Below are 24,181 nucleotides of genomic sequence, written 5' to 3'. Positions count from 1 at the left end.
ATCTTCTTCATCTTGTGAAGGAACAGTGGGAGACTGTCGCTGAGAAATAAGCACTTCTTCTGAAGCTTTTGGTGCAGCTTCTTGAGAGATGACCAGGAGATCCAAGAGTGCCAAACCAGCATTTCTTGATCATTTTGGCGATGGTTCTGAGATGATGATGCAATCTTGATATGCTCAGAACATTGGTGATGTTGCGGTCGGCAGATGCATTGCTCATCAGCGCTTCTCTCATGAGATTCGTGGCTTCATCATCGGCAAAGACTGGGGCTAGTCCATCATTCGGGAGGTTAAACATTTCTCTTGCTGCTTGAGAGATGTTGATGCAGATCTTTGTGGAATTTGAGAAGTCTTCATTTGTGAAAACAGAAATTTCTGTTTTGAGTTCACCAGTCGATTCATCAGTTTTGATGTTGTCGTAGAACTCCCTGATGATCGATTCGTCGAGAAGAAACTCCGAAGAACATTGAATGAACTTCATCCATCCATGTCTTTCTAAGATATCGTTGATCTTTTTGAATTCAGCATCATTCCTGAGTGCCTCCATTGTTACAAAAGATTCGTAACATACAACTTGTTGAGATGCTGATTTTCCCATTTGAGATTTCGAGTGAGGGATTTTCTGCAATAGTTTGAAAGATGATTCTCACAGAGATTTAACTGTGGATTCTTACTGTTAGTCTTGCAGAGAAAGACACACTCAAGAAATTTTGCACTCAAAGATTTCTCTGAGATTGAGTAAATCTTTAGTCGAAGATGAAACGTTTTTGAAGAAAGTGTGAGAGATCATGCATGAGGCGGTTTCAATAAACGTTTGAAATCCGTGCAAATGGAGACGTGACACGTGGATCACTCCGCTTGTTAGTAAAAAGGGCGGGATCGTGTGATCATGTGTCATCCGTTTTAAAAGAAGTGTGCACGTGTTAAATAAAATAAATGAGAGTGTAAAACTAATGACACGTCAGACAAATTACAATACAGTCGAAAAAAAATGATAAAGATGAGCAGTCATAGATACAAGTGAAATCGTTGAGAGAAGCTTACACAGTGATTATCACTAGATACATCGTTGTTTGATGTGTAAGTTCCCCCTGAGTTTTATGACTGATTCTCCTTTGATTTCAAGTCCATTGGCTATTGCTGCACGTTCCTTTCACGTTTCATCTTTCTTCTGTGCTGAAGTGATTCTTCATGAATCACTCCTTCAAAAACTTCTGACGCCTGTTTGAATTCTTTCTCTGTTTCCTCGAGACGTGGTAGAAGTTCTTGCTTCTGAGACTGAAGAAGTTTCAGTCTGTTGATCAGTCTGCGCTCCTGAACATTTCTTTTGTCTGATTCGTCTTCATCTGTAATGAAGTAGCGCATGAGGATCCTTCGAGCATCTTGCACAAGATCAATCTCTCTGATGATATGTTTGTGCTCCCTAAGGAGATTTTCAAATCTCGTTCTTAGGTGTTGATACTCTAGTCGTGTTTGATCATATCTGCTCGTTCCTTCTGACTGTGAGTGGGTTAGACTCTGATTTTCTTCTTGAAAGATGAATCTGTCTTCTTCATCAGAATCCAGTGACCCCATCTCAAGTCCGTCGATTCCTCGAAAGTATGTATGAACATAATCGCTGGAGGATTCTTTCTTGTTCCTGTACATTATTAGAGAAAGCTCGAAGAAATACACAGGAAACAGAAAACAAACACGGAGCAAGCAGTCTCAAGTGTAATCTTGAGAAAAGATTTTGATCAAAAACAACAATCCCCTCAAAAGAATCTAGTTCAATTAGAACCTAATCAGATACAAATAGTTCTTGCGAACAACCTGCTCTGATACCAATTGTTAGGTCCTGAGGGTCTCGAATAGGTGTATGGGGGGGGGGAGGAATACACCTATAGGCTATTTTTCAATTAATCTACCGACCTCAATCAGAGGGATCTCAGTCAGAGATCAAAATGAAACTTTACATGCAAACACAAACGCCTGTTTAACAGAAATCAGTTTTGACCGAACAAGGTTGACGACTGATACTGAAAGCTCTTCAGTAAAGAGTTATCAGTTAAGTTGCTGAAACTTAACTGATACAAATAAGGGCTTCAGTCGTGTTTACTAAAACAGAGATGATATCACTCATCCTGACTATCAGAGGATAGTTCAGTCAGACTGATATCATACGCAGCGGAAATTAAACTTAGTTTCGTAATAGCCTCGGTGGAGCAAGTTGTTGGTTAAGGTTTCTCTTTGCTGTTAGTCAGTGTTCAGTTTTATCAATTGAAATAACACAAGTATGAATGTAAAACTGAAAGCTGTAAACAACACAGAGACTTTTACGTGGTTCGGAAAAACCCTTTCCTACATCCACGGTTAGTTGATCAGACAAACAATCCACTCCGCAAGTGCTTCACAGGTGCACTGCAAACCGAACCGTGTGCTTGCTTGGTGCACACAACCACTCCACTGAAGAAAACCCTTCTTCAGTACCCACGCTTCACTCGCGTCGGATTTCTCTGCTAAGCACAACACGTGCTCAGACTTCTCTGCTCAGCACAACACGTGCTCAAACTTCTCACTCAGAGTTCAGAGTACCTTCCTGAACTCCGAATCACTCAAACACTCTTATGGGGGGGAGGTTTGAACGAGTGCCAACTATACTTACAAAGAACAAGTTCTTTGAAGCAAGTTTGACCTTTGGCTTCTGGGTAAACAGATATATGCCTAGGGTCTAAGAGAATGTATGTAATCAGCAGTGACTGATTTAGGCTTTGGAATTCTCTTCTTTGATTCAAGCTTTGGGGAGGTTAAGCTTTAGGCTGAGTAGCAATTTCGGCAGAGCTTCAGCTTATGTCGTTGAATCGGTGAAGGTTGAAGTGATCCTCGAGCGCTATTTGTAGGAGAACTCTTGAATAGATCCGTTGGCGTAGATCGTCCTCAAGATTTCTTCCGTTGGAGAGCAATTCGAATTTGGGCTGAGGCTTCAATCTTCTAGGTTCCTTGTCTAGGTGGAAACGGCTCTTTTTGATGGACAGGAGAAGTGACGTCTCTGAAAAGTAACCACCAGATAGGAATGACCTCTGCAGAGATAAAAGATATCCTGAGATCTCTGCATTTAATACGACTGTACTTGTGAGTACTGATTTATGCTTAAATTGCTCTATTTTTAAGGGTTTGTATGTGCGTTTTTAAGATAATCTTCTGGAAATTGGTGCGTTTTATGGTGTATTATATGCTTTGCAGGAGATTTAGGTTTTCGAGATGAAGAGAGCAAATTTTGGAGAGTTTGGGCTAAGAATCGTGTTTATGTGCATACTCTGGCATGCCAGAGCAGAGAAGGCCCGCGCCAGAGCGGAAGCCACGCGCTGCAGAGCAAAGCAGATGCACTCGCCAGAGAAATCAAAGCCCAGATCAACGAAGTTGAAAGCCAGAGCAGAGAAACCAATCGCCAGAGAAGTCGAAAGTCAGAGTAGAGAAATCAGTCAGAGAAGTGAAAGCCAGAACTGAGCAGCGAAATCAGAGCAGAGGAGCTAAATGTTTCTTGCAGAGGAGCGACACCAGAGTTGAGATCCATTCCTCTGACGAGGTCCATTCCTCTGACGACATCCATTCCTCTGGCGAGGTCCGCTTCTCTGACGGAAGCCATTTCTCTGACGACAGCCGTTCCTCTGGCGAGATCTGCGAATTCGGCAAGAGTAGGAGTGTTTTCCAGAGCGCACATCTAGTTGGAGAGTTGCCTTATTTTACACGATTCTATTTCCTTTAGAGTTCTACTTTGCATGGCAACTTCCATGGTGGTCGAAGGAAGTCTGAAGACTATAAGTAGGTCATCTTTTGACCTATCTATGAGGAGGGGGAGACCAGCAGACTATTTTCAATTCCAGTTTATAGCTTTAAGATTTTTATTGCTGTCTAGTTTTTAAGGCTTGGATCAAGATTGGAGATTCAAGTCGCTACAATTATTCAATTATTACGATTTTATATAATTTAGTTTTTGCAATTGTTCATTCAATTATTATGTTTATGTGTTGGTTTACGATGTCTGGCTAGTTCTTTTAATCTGAACCTAGGGTTTGTATATAGCTGATTAATTATGTGTGTATGATTTATTGATATCAATTTTCCCTCCAACTTGTGATTCATGATTCCTGGTGCTTAATTTCTCATGAATTGTTTGGCCAATAATTTACATGTCTAGCTATTCAGTTTGAGTCTTGAATGCGATAATTGTTCAGCCGATTCAGGAATGCATGATATAGTGTTAGCCTTGAGTCTTGAATGCGACAGGTGAAGCTATAGGAAGCTATTCTTTGTGTGCTATTTGGAGTTGATTTATCCCTTGGAATCTTGAATGTGAAAAGGGGTTAATTAATCTACGTTCATAGGTGTTCGTTAGAGAAGCTTGTGAATAGTATAGTGATCTTTCATCAGGGTTGGATTAAAATTGGTAATTGAAGCAATAGATTAAATACATGTAATTGATTAGTAAAAGTACATCCCTAGGGTCAGAGTCTTTAATTATTTGAAGTTTATATCATATTCTTATTTGATTTATTTTGATTTAAGCTTTATTCTTTATTCTCAATTGATTTTGCATGAATATTACTAGAGTTTAGTTAGGATTACTTAGAGTGATTCGTTATAATAGTCCATGTGGATACGATACTCGGTTACTTATTATTTACTACAATTGCCTGTGTTAATTACAGTTTTTGTTGCTAAGAAATTAGTGATCAACTTTTTGGCGTCGTTGCCGGGGACTATTTAGAATTTACTTTAATATTTCTGACTAGACTAATTTATGCTTAATTGTGCTAAATTTTGGGGTTTATATGAGCTTTATTTTAAGAGAATCTTCTAGAAATTAGTGCATTTTATGGCTTGTTTGATGCTTTGCAGGAGATTTGGTTTTTTAGATGGAAGAATACAATTTTGGAGATTTTGTCGCAGCCCGATTCCCAAACGCTAGTGATAGCGGGATACGAGTATCGATACGACTAATATAAATGAATAATGATCAATAGATCTAAACTGAACATCGGGCAGAAGCTTACATCAAAACATACTAAGGCAAAGCATTATAACTCGGCTCAAAGGTATGTACGTCGACATCGTTATAACTTCTTGAAGATTAGGAATTTCAAGAAGAAAAGCAAAGTAGGTACAGCTCATTTTCCATAAGGAAGTATAATATCAAGAGTCTCACAGCAAAAGGTGAATTGATTATATGTATGGAGACACATAACCGTGAGTATATTGCTTGATTCATAAGAAAACATAGTATCTTTTACTGAGGTTTTATCAATGTCAAAAGGAAAGCAAAGTACATTGTCCTTAAGACTCTTAACATCAAAGAAAAACATCAACAAAACTTCATCATCGAAACAGTCCCCACCAGCACCAGTCCAATCTCGCTCCAATGCTTAGCCTGCACATTTAGAAATATATGCAGGGCGTGAGTAATAATACTCAGTGGGCAAACGCCGAAAAACATCAAAGGTGCTCTTAGAGCTATATGTTTGAAACTTGCCATAACATCAGCAATACACAGAAATAAGTTTAGCATCAATAAAGTCTGTGCATGCAGTTTTCATAATCATAACATCATAAGTAAACGATTGCGCTATCAAAATATTCATTATGTATGTACCACGTCTACAACATCATCATTTTTATCGATACTGAGAAGTAGGCCTCCCTCTCAAGTACCGTGACTGGCCGACCCGAAGACGGCTCACAGTCACCTCTGTGTACACAACCCCGCTTGTGGCAGGATCCGAATTCGTCTCATCAGTAGAGGGTAACATACAAACTAATCATCAAAATTTTGGCAAGTCAAACAGTTCATAAACATCATTTATCTCAAAACATCAAAACATCTTATAATCTCATTATCATTTAAACAGTTTAGAAAAAGCTCTTAAACTGAATACTCAAAATAATGCCCACCTGGATTTCTTCGCTTAAACGCAGCTAGGAGAATAGGTGACTTACTTCTTCTTCTCGCTCGGTCTTCATAAATCATCAACATCATCACGAAGGTTCATGTGATAAAACAAACCTTAATTAGTACTCAATACTGAAATCCAACCTCATCTCAATAACATCTTTTCACTCAACGTCTATTTACCCAGTAGAACTAAATCCCTAGGCATACTCGACTTCTAAGGATTCACACATCTTACTCTCGATTTAAATCTCAACTCGGACCATACTCATAGCAGTCAAGCACATAGGTACACATAATCACATAAGCATACAACTTCACATAACATATCACATCAAACAAACATAAGTTGACTCGGGGACCAGAGCAGAGAAATGCTCGGTGGTCAAGGTGGAAAATTCAGCAGAGCGGAGCGGAACAGCTCGGTAGAACAGCGGAGAAATACTCGCCAGGGCAGAGGAATCAACTTGCCAAGGCAGCGAAATCATGAACTCTCTGGCATGCATCAGAGAAATGCCAGAGGAATGACGAACTCTCTGTCGCCAGAGGAATCAAATCATCAAAGGACTCGATCGTCAGAGGATTCGATCATCAGAGGAATCAAACTCAAAGGAATCGACTTCAGGGAAATCAAACTCAGAGGAGTCGAACTCAGAGGAATCGACTTCAGAGAAATCAAACTCAGAGGAGTCGAACTCAGAGGAATCGACTTCAGAGAAATCAAACTCAGAGGAGTCGAACTCAGAGGAATCGACTTCAAAGAAATCAAACTCAGAGGAGTCGAACTCAGAGGAATCGACTTTAGGGAAATCAAACTCAGAGGAGTCGAACTCAGAGGAATCGACTTCAAAGAAATCAAACTCAGAGGAGTCGAACTCAGAGGAATCGACTTTAGGGAAATCAAACTCAGAGGAGTCGAACTCAGAGGAATCGACTTCAGAGAAATCAAACTCAGAGGAGTCGAACTCGCTGGCAGAGCAGCGGGAAAGTGAACTCTCTGGCATGCCCGCGGGGAAACGATTTCTCTGGCATGCCAGTGGGGAAATGAACTCTCGGCTGAGCTTAGCAAGGCTCAAGACAGAACGACGCAATCAAGAGCAACTCGAAAAACTCATAAACTCTTTCATTCCCAGAAATCATCAACCACTCTCAAACATCAAAAATACTCACCCTCTACATCATGATCAGCTCAAAACTCATTTTAAACACTAATTCATCAACATCACATTAATCCTTTCATATATTCATGCTCATCATCAAAACATCGTTCAAAACATAACCTCCAGATTTTCCCCAAATTATACATCAAACTAATTTTTGTAAAAACTCGCATCTCAAGACTAAGTTTTTGCAAAACACATCTTAATCACTTCAAATCATCACATATATCACATTTCTTATCTCCATTTAAGTAAAGAAGGATTTTTACAGGGTACGAACCCAAGTTTTTCGAAAATGAAGAAGAAAGGAGAAGGGGAAGTTTCTCATGCTTAAAACATCTTATTACACACATATATCACCACATACTTCTCACAGCAAGTCTAGACTAAAAGAATCAGAACACTTACTCAAGATTTTCAAGAAAAAGGGCGTCTTTATCGGTTTCTTCGGATTATAACTCAACAAATCTTCTTGAAACAAGCGTGGAAAGTGTTTAAGACTAGATTTAGCGGAGTATTCTATCTCAGTTTTGACTGGTGAAGCTTCGAGCTTAGTCTCCAATGGAGGAGAGAGAAAATGTCTTGAGGGAGAGAGAAGAAGTTGAAAGGCCGAAATGAGAGAAATGACGGAGAGAGAGAGATGCTTCGGTTTTATCAAGATTCTTATTCCATAAGATAAGTAGCATTTAATGCTCAATAGTAACTTGTCTCTCCCTTAGCAGCAAGCCTAATCCGGCTATTTCCACATGTGGGGAAAATGATTAGAATATTGTGGTGAGTATAGGAGTATGCGGTGGAAATTCTCAACAGCAAAGCAAAATTCAAAAATTATACAGACTCAAATAAATATAAGTGCGCACGTATCATATAAATCACATAATCGTCAAACGAATAGCTCACAAAGCTATCACTTTAAAACGGACCATCACTCGTCATTAATCTAATTTAATCCTCGTTATAGTGATTCTCAATCACTACCTCGACTCTATCTCTCGTCTTTCATCTCATCTCTAAATCAATTATCATCTCCATCTCAACTCGTACATCATTCTCAATTCTATCAACATCTTTATTTACTCATTTTACCATCCATCGATAACTTCCTCTCTTCCTCGACTCTATGTCAAACTCATTATTCCTATTTTCTTAATAGGACAGTCAATCTCTGATAACTCGGTATCCGGAAATTCTATTCCCGATAGTCGGAAGTAAAATCTCGACTCAATTCAATCGGCATCTCTAACTCTACTCATTTCTCAAATCTCATCGCTCTAACTCCATCATTGGTTTGTCCACTCATACTCATAATCTCGCATCTCGACATCTCAGTATTCTCAATAGTGTTAAAACACTATCTCCCAACATAAGGGAAAAGTACGGGGTGTTACAGATTTCGGGGCTAAAGAGGGTGTTTTTAGCATAACTCTGTAGCCAGAGCAGAGCAGCATAGCTCTGTCGCCAAAGCCCGCGCTCCAGACCAGACCAGAGAAGTCAGCCGAAGCCCCGCATCAGAGAAACCAATCTCCAGAGCAGCGAAATGGATAGTCAAAGCAGAGAAATGAAGAAGTCAGAGAAGCGAAGCCCGCGCTGAAAAGTCAGAGGAACCAATCGCCAGAGCAGCGAAACCACCAGCCAGAGCAGCGAATTCAATCTCCAGAGCAGAGGAATCAAATCCAGAGGAATCAAGAAGCGAAATCAGAACAGAGAAACCGAGAGTCAGAGCAGAGGAGAAAGTTAGCTCTGACTCAACAGCCAGAGCAGAGAAATCACCATTTCTCTGGCGGAAATCCAATTCTCTGGCGGAAATCCAATTCTCTGGCGGGAATCCATTTCTCTGACAGAAGATCATTTCTCTGGCGACATTCATTCCTCTGGCGAGAGAAAGCCGTTCCTCTGAGGAGAGGAGTGTTTTCCGGAGCGCGCATCCAGCTGGAGAGTTGCCTTATTTTACACGATTCTATTACCTTTAGAATTCTACTTTGCATGGCAACTTCCATAGTGATCAAGAAGGATTTGAAGTCTATAAATAGGGCCTAGTTTTTCTTTCAGACATATAATCCTTTGCCCTAATTTTCGTCCTTCCTGGAGATCATATTTCCCTTGGCAGCCGCAACTTTTGACTTAGACTTATTAGTTTCACTTTGATTACGTTCATCCTTTTGCTTTAGTTTCCAGTACAGACGATTTCCCTTTTCATTCCAGAGTGGTTATTTTATTTTCTTTGCGTTTTAATTTATTCTCTTGTTCTATGTTTACTTTTATTTCTTTGCTTGTTCTTAATTTAAGCATGAGTAGCTAAACTTTTAATTCGGCGAGAATAATGAAACTCTAATTTAATTATCTGTGAGACCTAATTGGTTTAAAATTGATTCCTATTGATTCCGATTAATTCATAGGTTCAATGATAATTCTGATTTTATTTAAGCCTGATCAACTTAGGTTTAATTGGATTATAGTCAATTAGCACCTCCAATCCGTAATTGTTGGGATAGGGCTGATTAGTGACAAAACTACCATGTTCGTAGTAGGAATTAATTGGTATATTAATTATTACTAGCGTATCTAGGATAATTGATATAAATGGGGTTCCTTCACCTTAATGCTATTAGAATATTAAATCTAAGACTGGCGCATCCAGCTAGGTTATATTTTAATAAGGGAAATAGGCAAGACTAGCGTATCTAGCTGTCTATCGACACAGTAAGTAGGAATTGGGGTATGTCAGTGCGTATCACGGTATCCTATAACTAATTGGTTAATAGGGATTGATTAATTATTGCGTCGAGGATCAGAGATTAAATTAGTGTGGATTTATTTGAGCCGAATTACCTTTCTATTGATTTATTTCAAGAGTTATTTCTATTTGATTTATTGCATTCTTAGTTAATTAATTCTTCTCAAAATTAAAGCGTGGTGGCATCACCGTTTTTATAGATTTAGGGATTTGAATGATTTTAAACTGCTCTCTGTGGGATTGACCCTGCTTACCATTATTGTCACAGCCCACTATCCCAATGACGGGTTAACCGGGGTTATGACTTGGGGTGAACAATAAGAAACGGAAATTAAAGGGGATTTACTAAGTAACCAACATTAATAACAAACTAGTGGTATATATATATAACCACTTGGGTAATTCACAAATGAGTCTGCCATAACGACTAGATCCCAACTGAAAGTTAATTAAAATGAAGTAGTAATAAGTTCAAGTAGAAATGATAAATAAGTCAGAGTGTTTGCAGCGAAAAAAACGTGTGAGTTATGCATATGGAGATGCATACTCAAGGTTTCATTACATAAACATCAAAAGGGAAATCCGCTCAACACCGATCCATTCCATCGCCTGCTCAACCTGCACATTTAGAAATACATGCAGGGCTGAGTATAAAAATACTCAGTGACATAAGCCGAAAATACAACATGCATACATATATAAATTGAACTGCCAACAGTAACACACAGGGGTTTTCTTGAATGACCTGCGCTTACTAAAACATTTCATTCATTTTCATAAAGGTGGATGCGCATCCCATTTTCAGTCTATATGATCCATATCTGTCCTTTCTGTCACGCGCCGGGAAGGAGGCCTCCTTACCACGGACGCCAAGACCGGTCGCAAGCGACTCGCGGTCTCCATGAGTGTACACGTTAACCCTAGCTAGCGACCTTTGTCTAGCATATGATCCCAATTGGATTTCCTTTAAAGTTGGCGAACCAACACAGATAGGATACATATAAAAACATAAACATTTTGGCAGTCAATCATTTCATAAACATTTCATTTTCATAACATTTTCATTTTCATAAAGGGCATTGAACATATAAGCATTTTATAAGAACTGAATAAATAGTCAAAACATATCATGCATATATATTCGCATATGAGGCCTACGTCACGCAGGGGATCTCTATATACGTAATAATAAAATAATGCCCACCTCAATTGTTCTTAAAGCTGGCGTGGAGTCGTTTCTTCTTCGGCTTCACTTTCTGTCGCCCGGACCTTCATTGATGAAGAGTCGATAAGTTCGTGAAGAAATTGTCATAAGACAAAGTCTAATTCTACGTGCCTAGGGTATCTTTTAATGTTTTAGGGTTCTAGCATCCATAATTCGTTACATTAAAGACAGTCAAAAATCAATCATACCTCGTCTAATCTCATTCAAACACATAGGCAACACAAACACATAAGGCACATAAGAATCACAATCAAACATCATCAAAACATGCTCTGTTTTTACACTGACTCAACTTCAAAATTTAATCTGTTCTGACTCCGACATCTCCTGGACCCGAGACTCATACCGATATCTAGCTAACACAATAAGGTTAATACCATAAAAATTTGGAAATCTAGATCACACAGGAAGCTACTGAAATGAATGACTCTTTCCTCTGTTCTCTGAAATTCTCGGTAGTAATGTGCAGTTTAGGTTTTGCATTTTAAAGAAGTATCAAACGAAGTTGGAATGGCTTGAAATTTTACCAGGGTACTCAAGACTCATGTAGGGACTTGCTATAAAATTTTCAAAGCTATTAGACATCGACAAACCGTCGATCACAGTAGGTCAGTAGGCCTACGAAATTCATATTTATAAGTCCTTAAAAAAATAATTTATATAAATCAAGAAATAAGAGTTTAATCCCAAAAATATTCATTAAAAGTCCATCATAATTTAAATAAAAGAACGGAACTCATTTTAAATAAATAGTCCCAAACTCGTTACGCACATATACTAAATCTTTCATGAAACATCCTTTAAAATAAACTTTGATACATAGAAAATAATTCAACAACTTGAGCTCTTAAGAGGTTGTTTTGCAACAGACATCAAATCTGCCTCGGATCTCCAAATGAGGCTCCAAATGACATTCTGGAAACTAGACATTTCACGGATCATTCTCCAATTTAAATCGAATGAAAAAAAATTCAAACGAGCAAGATATGCCCTCTCAAAGATGGGTATTTAACAAGCAAAAATCTGAAAATTTCAGATTTCCAGATTACAACCAAGTCAGTGGGCTTTCTTTAAAAATTCATATCTCCCTTTACAAAACTCCACTGGGAACCCCAAGGGTCAATCTGGAAACTAGGGAGAGATCATAACACTCTACAGTTGGATTTACTCCAAGAACATTCATGGTTTAGAAGATATGACTGTCTAAAGTTCAGTGCACAAAAAGAGTTCAAGTTTGGCAGATTTAGAACATAAATCGGAAAAACCACTTTAGGCTTCACCAAAAATTCTAAAACTGAACAAGTAAATTCCAAACATGTCAGTGAATATTCAGTAGAAAGATAGGCTTGAGAATCAAAGATTTAAGTCGGCCTTTGCCACCTCAAAGTCGTAGGTTTGTAAAATCTACTGGATGGTACAAGGAATAAGAACTAGATTTCAAGAATTTACACCGGTTGTTTCCCTTACTCAAAAATAGTGAGACCGATGTCAAAAGAAAGATACGGGAGTCTAGAGTGACATATTCAAGGTTCAAAGGTTTTCACCGATTGAAACTTTACTTATGGCCTCCCAAAGATTGTTTACCAAAAATGTATTCCAGATGGGCAGTGATGTTTACAAATTCATAAATAAATCATAAGAGCTCCAAACCTTCTGAAATGTTACCAAAGTATAGAAAACATATGAAAGATGATACACAATTAATTTGGGAATTTTTGGGAACCGTTTGGATGGCTGGAATCGCCTTGCAAAACACTGCCGAGCAGTGTGCTTATGGCAGATCCGCTGCCTTACCTCATGCACGGTTTTTCTCCCAATAAACTCTACCAAAATAATCATCCAAAATCATAAAACATATCCTCACATAATATAGCACACAAATGTGTAAAAATCCATGGCCATAAAGCATTTTCAGTTAAGAAAAAGCAAAGAAAAACTCACCCTCGAAGCACAACCTTCACTCTATAGTTTTCCCACACTCTCCCTTGCTTTGCTACTTCTCTTGGGGCTTCAAAGGCTTCTATGGAGTGTGATAATGGTGGGAGAAAAGTTGTGAGAGTGGGAGAAAGAATGTAGTGGTGGGGGAAAAGGAGTAGTGTGGTGGAGAGGTAGGAGTAGTGGTAGGGAAAAAGATTAGTGGTAGGGAAAAGAAAATATTAGTGATGGTAGGGAAAAAGATTAGTGGTAGGGAAAAGAAAATATTAGTGGAGGATAATGGGGTGTTACATTAAGTAAATATAAAAATGTGGTGTAGTAATAACCCATGTGTAAGAAAAAAAATATATGTAAGACTAATCATCAATTAATAAAATGCTAGAGCATAAAACTCTTGTGATCAAAATTAGAATAAATAGCACTAACATTAGTGCACTCTCTCAATTTATAAATACATCATAGGAAAATAATTTGAGAAAAATATTGATGGAAAATTTTTATAACTCATCATTCCTAAATTTCTCGGTAAAAATAAATAAATACATAATTTTTTTTTTTCGATTTGAAAACTCAAAATAAATCTTTGAGCTCCATCATTCTCTTAATGGACTCAAAATATATTTTGAGTGCATCATCCGTTGAAATAAAAATAAAAATAAATTATCACGTATGTAATCATCAAATTCACATAAGTCCGTATTTTATTAATGGATGCTGAACCCTAATTACCATAAGAAATCCTTAAATCAATAATTAAAAGTCTATAATCCTTAATAAAAAGTCGGGGCATTACATACTATCCCCCTTAACATAAATTTCGTCCCGAAATTTGTACCTCAGAAAATAACTCTGAGTACTTCACTTTCCTGTTAGACGGTAGTCTATTATTGACCATGATATATTCATAGGTCCCTTACTATCGGTATTGACTTAGTCCTTAGTACCTGAACTTCCCGATCTAAGATAGATTTGGATCTTCCTTCGTAACTCAAATATTGACTAATAATAATGTTGTTCTTATGGATCATATGCTTTGAATCGTAAACATACTTCTCTATTTGCGACACATGGGATACATTACACACATTCTCAAAGCTTAGCGCTAACGCCAACCAGTAAGTTATTGGGTTTATCCTTTCTACAATCTCGTATGAGCCTATAAAACGGGGTTTAGGTTTACCCTTTACACCGAATCTAACGATTCCTCTTGATGGAGAAACCTTCAGAAAAATTTTCTTTACATCCTCAAACTATAGGTCCTTTCGGCGCTTGTCAGCATATGACTTCTGTCTATCCTGGGCCTCCTTGATTCCTTTTTCTGATTTGACGGACGATCTCAATCATCTCGCCATTTCATCCCAACAAAGTGGTGATCTATATTTCCTCAGGTATAACGCCTCATTTGCCAATCTATCGATAGTCGATTGATAACTGGTATTATATGTCTCACAATGAGTGGCAAAAACATGTTCTCAGCTTTCACCCCGGTTTAGCTCGGTCGTCCTCAACATACCTTATTAATAATTTCTATGTCGTTTAAGCGGAACTATAATGACTAATATCTCTAGAGCATTCTTAAGGCAACTTAAACAGTTTGTAAGGAGACCAACCATTTCGAGCATGTAGGCAGTCAGCCTAAAACGCCGTTATAAACTTTTATTCATTCATCTAAGGAATCTCGAGTCATGTGGGCATTGACTGCCCCCTTTCGTGACAACCTTTGCTTAAGTATGATGGATTCGAAAAAATCCATCTCGACAACGAAATTCATTGGTTCGTTAAGGGCTCAGTTTGTCCCAAACACGACATTAAGCTTGACTTTATGAGCACGAAGACTCAAAGTAACAATGTGATATGTTGTAAAACCTTCACTTGCTAGCACGCAAGACATATTTCAACAAATGAGGTTACATCTCGTTTCATTCCTCCTAACTAGAATTTTTCTAGATCTTAATACATCTTAGTACTTCCTGGTGACAGTATATGGGTGCCATGGCTTTATCTTATTCTTAAGTTCATTGTCATGGACATGCATATCTTCCCTTCAAAGAAGATAGTATTATCTGATTCGTCGTTGTAATTCTTGAAACTTCTTATCCTTATTCTTCCTCGTAGCTTCTCCATCTTTTCGTCCTTCCTTTTTGCTTCTACCACCATTTTTCTCAAACTGGGTATTGTCGCAATAACACTCGCTATTGTATTAGGTGGTTTAATCACTTCTATCCTCATCTTGTCAAAGTTTTTAATGAGTTCATCTTCCCTCGTGAGAAAGTATCCTAACTTAGACGAGACTTTAGGACTCAATGCATCGGCTACTACATTGGCCTTGCCTGGGTGGTAGTTAATACCACAATCATAATCCTTTACTAGTTCGAGCCATATTCTTTGTCTCATGTTCAGATCCCTTTGCTTGAAAAAAAAATATTTCAAGCTTTTATGATCGGTGAATATCTCACACCTAACTCCGTATAGGTGATGTCTCCATATTTTCAGTGCATGCACCACTGCAGCTAATTCTAAATCATGGGTTGGATAATTCAGTTCATGTGGTCTAAGTTGTCGCGATGCATATGCTATCACCTTTCCCTCTTGCATTAACACACAACCTAGTCCATTTTTCGACGCATCCGTGTAGATCACATATTCCCTGTCTGGTTCTGGAACTGCTAGCACTGGTGCAGTAGTTAACATGTCCTTGAGCTGCTGAAAACTTCTCTCGCACTCATCAGTCCAAGTATACTTGATTCCTTTCCCAAGTAACTGCGTCATTGGTCTTGCTATTTTTGAAAATCCTTCAATGAATCTTCGATAGTAGCCAGCTAATCCTAAGAAACTTCTTATCTCATTTGGAGTTGTTGGTGACCTCCATCCTTGTACTGCTTCAACCTTGATACCTTCTGACCTTAAGCCAAATCTCACATTTAGTGAATTTGATATAAAGACATTCACCCCTTAGTGTTTGCAACGCGATTCTCAATGTTTCTTATATTCTTCTTAATCTTGGAGTAGATAAGGATATCGTCTTTGAATACCAAGATGGACTTATCCAAGTAAGGATAGAATGCTCTGTTCATGAGGTCCATGAACACCACTGGCGCGTTTATTAATCCGAACGGCACAACTACGAATTCGTAGTGATCATATCTTATTCGGAAAGCCGTTTTGGGTATATCTTCATGTCTAACTTTTAACTGATGATACCCAAACTTCAAATCGATCTTAAAGATTACACTCACGCCTTTGAGTTGGTCGAATAAATAATCCTCAAGGTGCCTTCCTTCTTCTTGACAAATAACACAGGCGCTTTCCATGGGATACACTAGGTTTGATAAAACCTAGGTCCAATAATTCCTGTAATTGGATCTTTAGCTCCTCCAATTCCCTTGGAGCCATCCTATAAGGTGCCTTGGATACCGGTGTTGATCCTGGTTCAAAATCGATGGTAAATTCTACTTGTCTATCGAGTGGCAGCCCTGGTAAATTTTCTGAAAAATATCTCAGAATTCCCGTACAATCTCTACGTCTTCAATTATCCCTTTGGTCTCAACTCCTCCGATCAGGTATACCAGGAAAGCTTGGCAGTCTATCTTGTTCATCATCTTCCTCGCTTGTAAGGCTGAAATAATTGGTATCCTGTTCCCCAGGTTTATCTCAAAGCATCCATCCCCGAAAAGTTAAAAGCAATCTTCCGCTCCTTGCATAAAACTGTGGCGTAGTTCTTAGCTAACCAGTCAATCCCTAGGATTACATCAATGTCCTATATTGTATAAACTGCAAGTTGTTTACTATGACCTTAAATGATCCTATGTTTACCTCTTGGTTTGAGTAAGCATGTGTTTCTATCGTCGCCCCTCCTATGGGTAAAGAATTTCTCATGTCCAGATTAGCCCTTTTCAGGTATGAGTTTTAGGGTATTTGCACATGCACTTGCAGAGAAAGAATGCGAGGCACCCGTATCGAACAGAAGTATAACAGGTGTGTTGAGTAGCATGCCCATACTTATTAGGTTTCCTTGTTTGCTTCCTTATTTATTCTTGTGCGGGGCATAGGTTCTAACTTAAGGGGGTTGTGGTGGATAGAGTAGTTGTTGGCCTAGAATGACCCTAAATGGTTGTGCTTGACCCGGTTGATTCGATCTTCACATCCCTCCTTGTGGCCTCGCTTGGAAATCTTTAGCAAAATGGCCCTTCTGACCATATTTAAAACATGTATTACTATCATCCAAACATATATCATAATATGACTTGGAAAACTTCGGCCATGGAGGTACCCCAGGCTGGCCCTACTTATCCTTAGCAGGTCCTATGTTTGTTTGATGTCCTTGTCCTTGCCTTTGGGCACTATGTTTCCTACCAAGGCCTCTTGCCATTTCGACTATCATAGTAGTCTTGCCTTCGTCCTTGATCATTTGCTTCCTGAGTTGAGTTTGGGTCGAGCAAATCTCGGGCCTACTACCTCGGCGTCCAGAGCTTGGCTGAACAATTCAGAGTTCATAAACTCAGTATAATTGTCGAGTACCTTAGGCCGGAGTGAAACTTGTCTATCATCTTTTCATCTATGTCCACCTACTGTGGGGCCTAACGGACATGCTGCAGAAAATATGGTCATACTTGGTCATATCCCATCTTGTTTTGCTTTGGATTAAACACTTCTTTTCCTTTCCTCTTATAACGGCTATTAGAAATATAATTGTCATATACCCCCGTCTGAAAATCTTCTAAGACAAGTCTGACAGCTCTTCTTGAGTCATCGCTTTTCTTTTGGCCTTCAACCAAAATCTGCAAATTCAGTCAATTGGAATGCAACACAGAAAGTCGTTCATGTACGCAAACTCTATATTACGGTCTCAATTTGGATTCTAAATTTCTATCATAATGAGTGGTCGATAATATTCATAGGACAAAGACTAATCTCAACTAATTTAAACACAATGAGAGACAACTATACAAAGCTATAGTTTGGGTGGTATACTAGGTCAGTAGACTAATACTTCTTAGTCTTATCGATAAAGGGAATCTACTATGATAACTCACGAGTTGCAAGGCTCAAAATCAACACAACATCAAAGCAAGGTGTTGTAGAAATTGTTCAAGAGATTCAAAAGAATGACCAGAGGGTATGAAATGATTATCTACAAGGTCGAACAAAATGACCTCGAGTAAGAACCCGTCTGGCTTTTCAACCGAAAGTTGAAACATATAGGTTTTCAACCCAAAAGACGTCTACTGAGATTTGGATCATGTGGACTGGCCAGGTCCAACATCATCACTTCCCAGTCACACGGGAAACATTGTCCCGAACTTGAGAAGTCGTGGACATACTATACATAACGAAACTTGAGTTCGTAGTGGCAGCTTAAAGCTCAAACTTAAGGTTCTAGTCCTATTGAACTAGACTCTTATTCCCCAAGGTCTACATACAGACAGTCGAACCATATTTTCTTATATAACTTGTAGTCCCAAAGACATGGGCAACAGTCCAAAGGCGTGTATACTGAGCTATAACAATTCTTATGTCGTCGTCAAAAGCTATACTAAAATCCCGATATGCCCGGGTAGTCTCTGCTGGGTCAAACGCGGAGCTTTCCTAACTATCGGAATATGCCTGGACGTAACCCTCTTTAATAGATAAGGGAAAGTGTGAGTCTTCTTATACGTAAGTAGACGTAAAACTCTTAAATGTACAAGGTTATGAACATACTATGCATAACAAAACATAAGTTTCATTAAGACAACTAAACTTATTTTAAGGTCTTCTATTCTAGTGGACTCGGATCCCATTTCCCATGTATGTCACAAATATATATATAACCCACAGACAATCAAATCACGCCCTTTTTATAATCTATCGTGTAACATAAGTCGATTCGATGTTCCATCGTGTGTAAACATTCGAACGTAGAGACTTATGCTTAAACCCTTGATGCAATGTTTGCCTTGAATTCATCTTGTATCATCATTCCGTGCTTTTCCTTCAACGCGTACATGTCTTTTCATTCCTCTTTGTAATTCAAAAGAACCATTGTTTTCTTGTGGAAGCTGAAATGCTCTAAGTTCTCTATCATTCTTCTAAATCATCACTTCAAGAATCTAGATTGTAGAGATATCCTACTAATCCAGCAGTCTATGTTCTTTTAGAATCGTGATCATGCAACTTATAGCAATCTATGTTTTCTGGGGAAAGCATGTGTCAATTCTCTATCATTCTTCTTATTATATCATCATAACTGCAATGATATGCCATGAAAGGCAAAACATTCAACATTTCATCATAGCATGCTCTTTACATAAACATCTTCATGAAACAGTTTAGAACAATAACATCTTTAAAACGTTGTAACTGCAGTTACCTTTTTCCTTGATTGAGCACGATGCAATGGAGTGTTGAGCGGTGTCGTATTAACCCACGTATGTCTAGTGAATCAAACTAGACTTGGCTTTTTAGAATAAGGTTTCTAGTGCCAGAGCAAACGAACTGCTCTGATACCACTCTGTCACAGCCCACTATCCCAATGACGGGTTAACCGGGGTTATGACTTGGGGTGAACAATAAGAAACGGAAATTAAAGGGGATTTACTAAGTAACCAACATGAATAACAAACTAGTGGTATATATATATAACCACTTGGGTAATTCACAAATGAGTCTGCCATAACGACTAGACCCCAACTGAAAGTTAATTAAAATGAAGTAGTAATAAGTTCAAGTAGAAATGATAAATAAGTCAGAGTGTTTGCAGCGAAAAAAATGTGTGAGTTATGCATATGGAGATGCATACTCAAGGTTTCATTACATAAACATCAAAAGGGAAATCCGCTCAACACCGATCCATTCCATCGCCTGCTCAACCTGCACATTTAGAAATACATGCAGGGCTGAGTATAAAAATACTCAGTGACATAAGCCGAAAATACAACATGCATACATATATAAATTGAACTGCCAACAGTAACACACAGGGGTTTTCTTGAATGACCTGCGCTTACTAAAACATTTCATTCATTTTCATAAAGGTGGATGCGCATCCCATTTTCAGTCTATATGATCCATATCTGTCCTTTCTGTCACGCGCCGGGAAGGAGGCCTCCTTACCACGGACGCCAAGACCGGTCGCAAGCGACTCGCGGTCTCCATGAGTGTACACGTTAACCCTAGCTAGCGACCTTTGTCTAGCATAGGATCCCAATTGGATTTCCTTTAAAGTTGGCGAACCAACACAGATAGGATACATATAAAAACATAAACATTTTGGCAGTCAATCATTTCATAAACATTTCATTTTCATAACATTTTCATTTTCATAAAGGGCATTGAACATATAAGCATTTTATAAGAACTGAATAAATAGTCAAAACATATCATGCATATATATTCGCATATGAGGCCTACGTCACGCAGGGGATCTCTATATACGTAATAATAAAATAATGCCCACCTCAATTGTTCTTAAAGCTGGCGTGGAGTCGTTTCTTCTTCGGCTTCACTTTCTGTCGCCCGGACCTTCATTGATGAAGAGTCGATAAGTTCGTGAAGAAATTGTCATAAGACAAAGTCTAATTCTACGTGCCTAGGGTATCTTTTAATGTTTTAGGGTTCTAGCATCCATAATTCGTTACATTAAAGACAGTCAAAAATCAATCATACCTCGTCTAATCTCATTCAAACACATAGGCAACACAAACACATAAGGCACATAAGAATCACAATCAAACATCATCAAAACATGCTCTGTTTTTACACTGACTCAACTTCAAAATTTAATCTGTTCTGACTCCGACATCTCCTGGACCCGAGACTCATACCGAAAGAAAGATCTTCGAGTCTAGTTTCATATATAAAAAAAAAGTAGAGTCGAAAACTCCAAGTGGTTTGAGAGATATGACGTTTTTACCACGATCTACCATGTTCGGCAGTTTTGAACAATCGAAAACTTGGATTTTTGAAAAATAGTAAACGTTGTCAAACTGGGCTCAACTTTGGTGGATATCTATCTAACACAATAAGGTTAATACCATAAAAATTTGGAAATCTAGATCACATAGGAAGCTACTGAAATGAATGACTCTTTCCTCTGTTCTCTGAAATTCTCGGTAGTAATGTGCAGTTTAGGTTTTGCATTTTAAAGAAGTATCAAACGAAGTTGGAATGGCTTGACATTTTACCAGGGTACTCAAGACTCATGTAGGGACTTGCTATAAAATTTTCAAAGCTATTAGACATCGACAAACCGTCGATCACAGTAGTTCAGTAGGCCTACGAAATTCATATTTATAAGTCCTTAAAAAAATAATTTATATAAATCAAGAAATAAGAGTTTAATCCCAAAAATATTCATTAAAAGTCCATCATAATTTAAATAAAAGAACGGAACTCATTTAAAATAAATAGTCCCAAACTCGTTACGCACATATACTAAATCTTTCATGAAACATCCTTTAAAATAAACTTTGATACATAGAAAATAATTCAACAACTTGAGCTCTTAAGAGGTTGTTTTGCAACAGACATCAAATCTGCCTCGGATCTCCAAATGAGGCTCCAAAAGACATTATGGAAACTAGACATTTCAAGGATCATTCTCCAATTTGAATCGAATGAAAAAAAATTCAAACGAGCAAGATATGCCCTCTCAAAGATGGGTATTTAACAAGCAAAAATCTGAAAATTTCAGATTTCCAGATTACAACCAAGTCAGTGGGCTTTCTTTAAAAATTCCTATCTCCCTTTACAAAACTCCAATGGGAACCCCAAGGGTCAATCTGGAAACTAGGGAGAGATCATAACACTCTACAGTTGGATTTACTCCAAGAACATTCATGGTTTAGAAGATATGACTGTCTAAAGTTCAGTGCACAAAAAGAGTTCAAGTTTGGCAGATTTAGAACATAAATCGGAAAAACCACTTTAGGCTTCACCAAAAATTCTAAAACTGAACAAGTAAGTTCCCAACATGTCAGTGAATATTCAGTAGAAAGATAGGCTTGAGAATCAAAGATTTAAGTCGGCCTTTGCCACCTCAAAGTCGTAGGTTTGTAAAATCTACTGGATGGTAAAAGGAATAAGAACTAGATTTCAAGAATTTATACCGGTTGTTTCCCTTACTCATAAATGGTGAGAACGATGTCAAAAGAAAGATACGGGAGTCTAGAGTGACATATTCAAGTTTCAAAGGTTTTCACCGATTGAAACTTTACTTATGGCCTCCCAAAGATTGTTTACCAAAAATGTATTCCAGATGGGCAGTGATGTTTAAAAATTTATAAATAAATCATAAGAGCTCCAAACCTTCTGAAATTTTACCAAAGTATAGAAAACATATGAAAGATGATACACAATTAATTTGGGAATTTTTGGGAACCGTTTGGATGGCTGGAATCGCCTTGCAAAACACTGCCGAGCAGTGTGCTTATGGCAGATTCGCTGCCTTACCTCATGCACGGTTTTTCACCCAATAAACTCTACCAAAATAATCATCCAAAATCCTAAAACATATCCTCACATAATATAGCACACAAATGTGTAAAAATCCATGGCCATAAAGCATTTTCAGTTGAGAAAAAGCAAAGAAAAACTCACTCTCGAAGCACAACCTTCACTCTATAGTTTTCCCACACTCTCCCTTGCTTTGCTACTTCTCTTGGGGCTTCAAAGGCTTCTATGGAGTGTGATAATGGTGGGAGAAAAGTTGTGAGAGTGGGAGAAAGAATGTAGTGGTGGGGGAAAAGGAGTAGTGTGGTGGAGAGGTAGGAGTAGTGGTAGGGAAAAAGATTAGTGGTAGGGAAAAGAAAATATTAGTGATGGTAGGGAAAAAGATTAGTGGTAGGGAAAAGAAAATATTAGTGGAGGATAATGGGGTGTTACATTAAGTAAATATAAAAATGTGGTGTAGTAATAACCCATGTGTAAGAAAAAAAATATATGTAAGACTAATCATCAATTAATAAAATGCTAGAGCATAAAACTCTTGTGATCAAAATTAGAATAAATAGCACTAACATTAGTGCACTCTCTCAATTTATAAATACATCATAGGAAAATAATTTGAGAAAAATATTGATGGAAAATTTTTATAACTCATCATTCCTAAATTTCTCGGTAAAAATAAATAAATACATAATTTTTTTTTTCGATTTGAAAACTCAAAATAAATCTTTGAGCTCCATCAATCTCTTAATGGACTCAAAATATATTTTGAGTGCATCATCCGTTGAAATAAAAATAAAAATAAATTATCACGTATGTAATCATCAAATTCACATAAGTCCATATTTTATTAATGGATGCTGAACCCTAATTACCATAAGAAATCCTTAAATCAATAATTAAAAGTCTATAATCCTTAATAAAAAGTCGGGGCATTACAATTATACTAATTTATTTTGGTAATTTCACAGGAATTATTTGGTGGTTGGCGACGTCCACCATAGACTTAAGCATTATTTCAGGCGTTATAAGTTTTATTTTTTTATTTTAGTTTTTGTTTTCTTGTTTCTTATTTTCGTTTGGTGTCTCAGCTGTTGGATAACCGCGAGAAGAAGAAGAATGCGATGGTTGAGAATTTTGATCTTGAAGCTGCGTGGCGTATGATTGCAGAACTGCAGAGGCAGCTGGATGAGCAAAGACAAATTAAAGAGGCTAACAGACGTGCACAACCTCCTCCACCACCTTCACTACTCGATTACATGTACCAATCCCAAGTTGGGCAATTTGATGGAGGTGGACGGGGGTCAGCTATGCAGGCAAACACTTTTGAATTGGAGGAGATGGCCTCCAATAGCTACCAATTGCCACATGATTGGAGCTCCACAGGGATGATTGTCAATGAGCCTAAGAAGGTGTCACTTGAAGAGATGATGCAACAGTTGTTGGTGCAGATGACTAGTTTTGAAACTACTATTGACAACAAGATGGCCAGTATAGAGACGACTGTGGGTGCCAAGATTGCCAATCTTGAGAATAACATGGGTGCAAGGATGGCTAGTCTAGAGAATGGTATGGCTAACATGGGGAGCAATGTTTCAGCACTGTCCAAGCAGGTACAGATTTTGGAGACGCAAGTAAGCCAAATGGCTAGCCATGCAGTTGTGCAGAGCAGGCCTCGACATACCGAAGGCAAGCAGAATGACCAATGCAATGCGATTTTCGATGACACTGTGTCTCCAGATGATGAGGAAGCGATTGAATTTTTCCTGGCAAACTATGAG

The 24,181-nt window shown here is 38.2% G+C and overlaps 2 long non-coding RNA genes across 2 annotated transcripts; both read right to left on the bottom strand.

Annotated features, from left to right (window-relative positions):
• Window positions 1-10,245: 10,245 nt before the first annotated feature.
• Window positions 10,246-13,442, bottom strand: LOC131004491 (uncharacterized). Its single transcript, XR_009095033.1, has 3 exons — window positions 12,984-13,442; window positions 11,022-11,086; window positions 10,246-10,435 (listed from the first exon to the last, which is right to left on the bottom strand). It is a non-coding gene; the product is annotated as an uncharacterized LOC131004491 (long non-coding RNA).
• A 6,094-nt stretch (window positions 13,443-19,536) lies between these two features.
• LOC131004490 (uncharacterized) lies at window positions 19,537-23,055 on the bottom strand. Its single transcript, XR_009095032.1, has 3 exons — window positions 22,554-23,055; window positions 20,413-20,477; window positions 19,537-19,826 (listed from the first exon to the last, which is right to left on the bottom strand). It is a non-coding gene; the product is annotated as an uncharacterized LOC131004490 (long non-coding RNA).
• Between the last annotated feature and the right edge of the window lie 1,126 nt (window positions 23,056-24,181).

This window comes from Salvia miltiorrhiza, unplaced genomic scaffold (genome assembly GCF_028751815.1).
Source record: "Salvia miltiorrhiza cultivar Shanhuang (shh) unplaced genomic scaffold, IMPLAD_Smil_shh original_scaffold_404, whole genome shotgun sequence".
Classification (NCBI taxonomy): domain Eukaryota; kingdom Viridiplantae; phylum Streptophyta; class Magnoliopsida; order Lamiales; family Lamiaceae; genus Salvia; species Salvia miltiorrhiza.
This window is presented reverse-complemented; position numbering and strand designations above follow the sequence as displayed.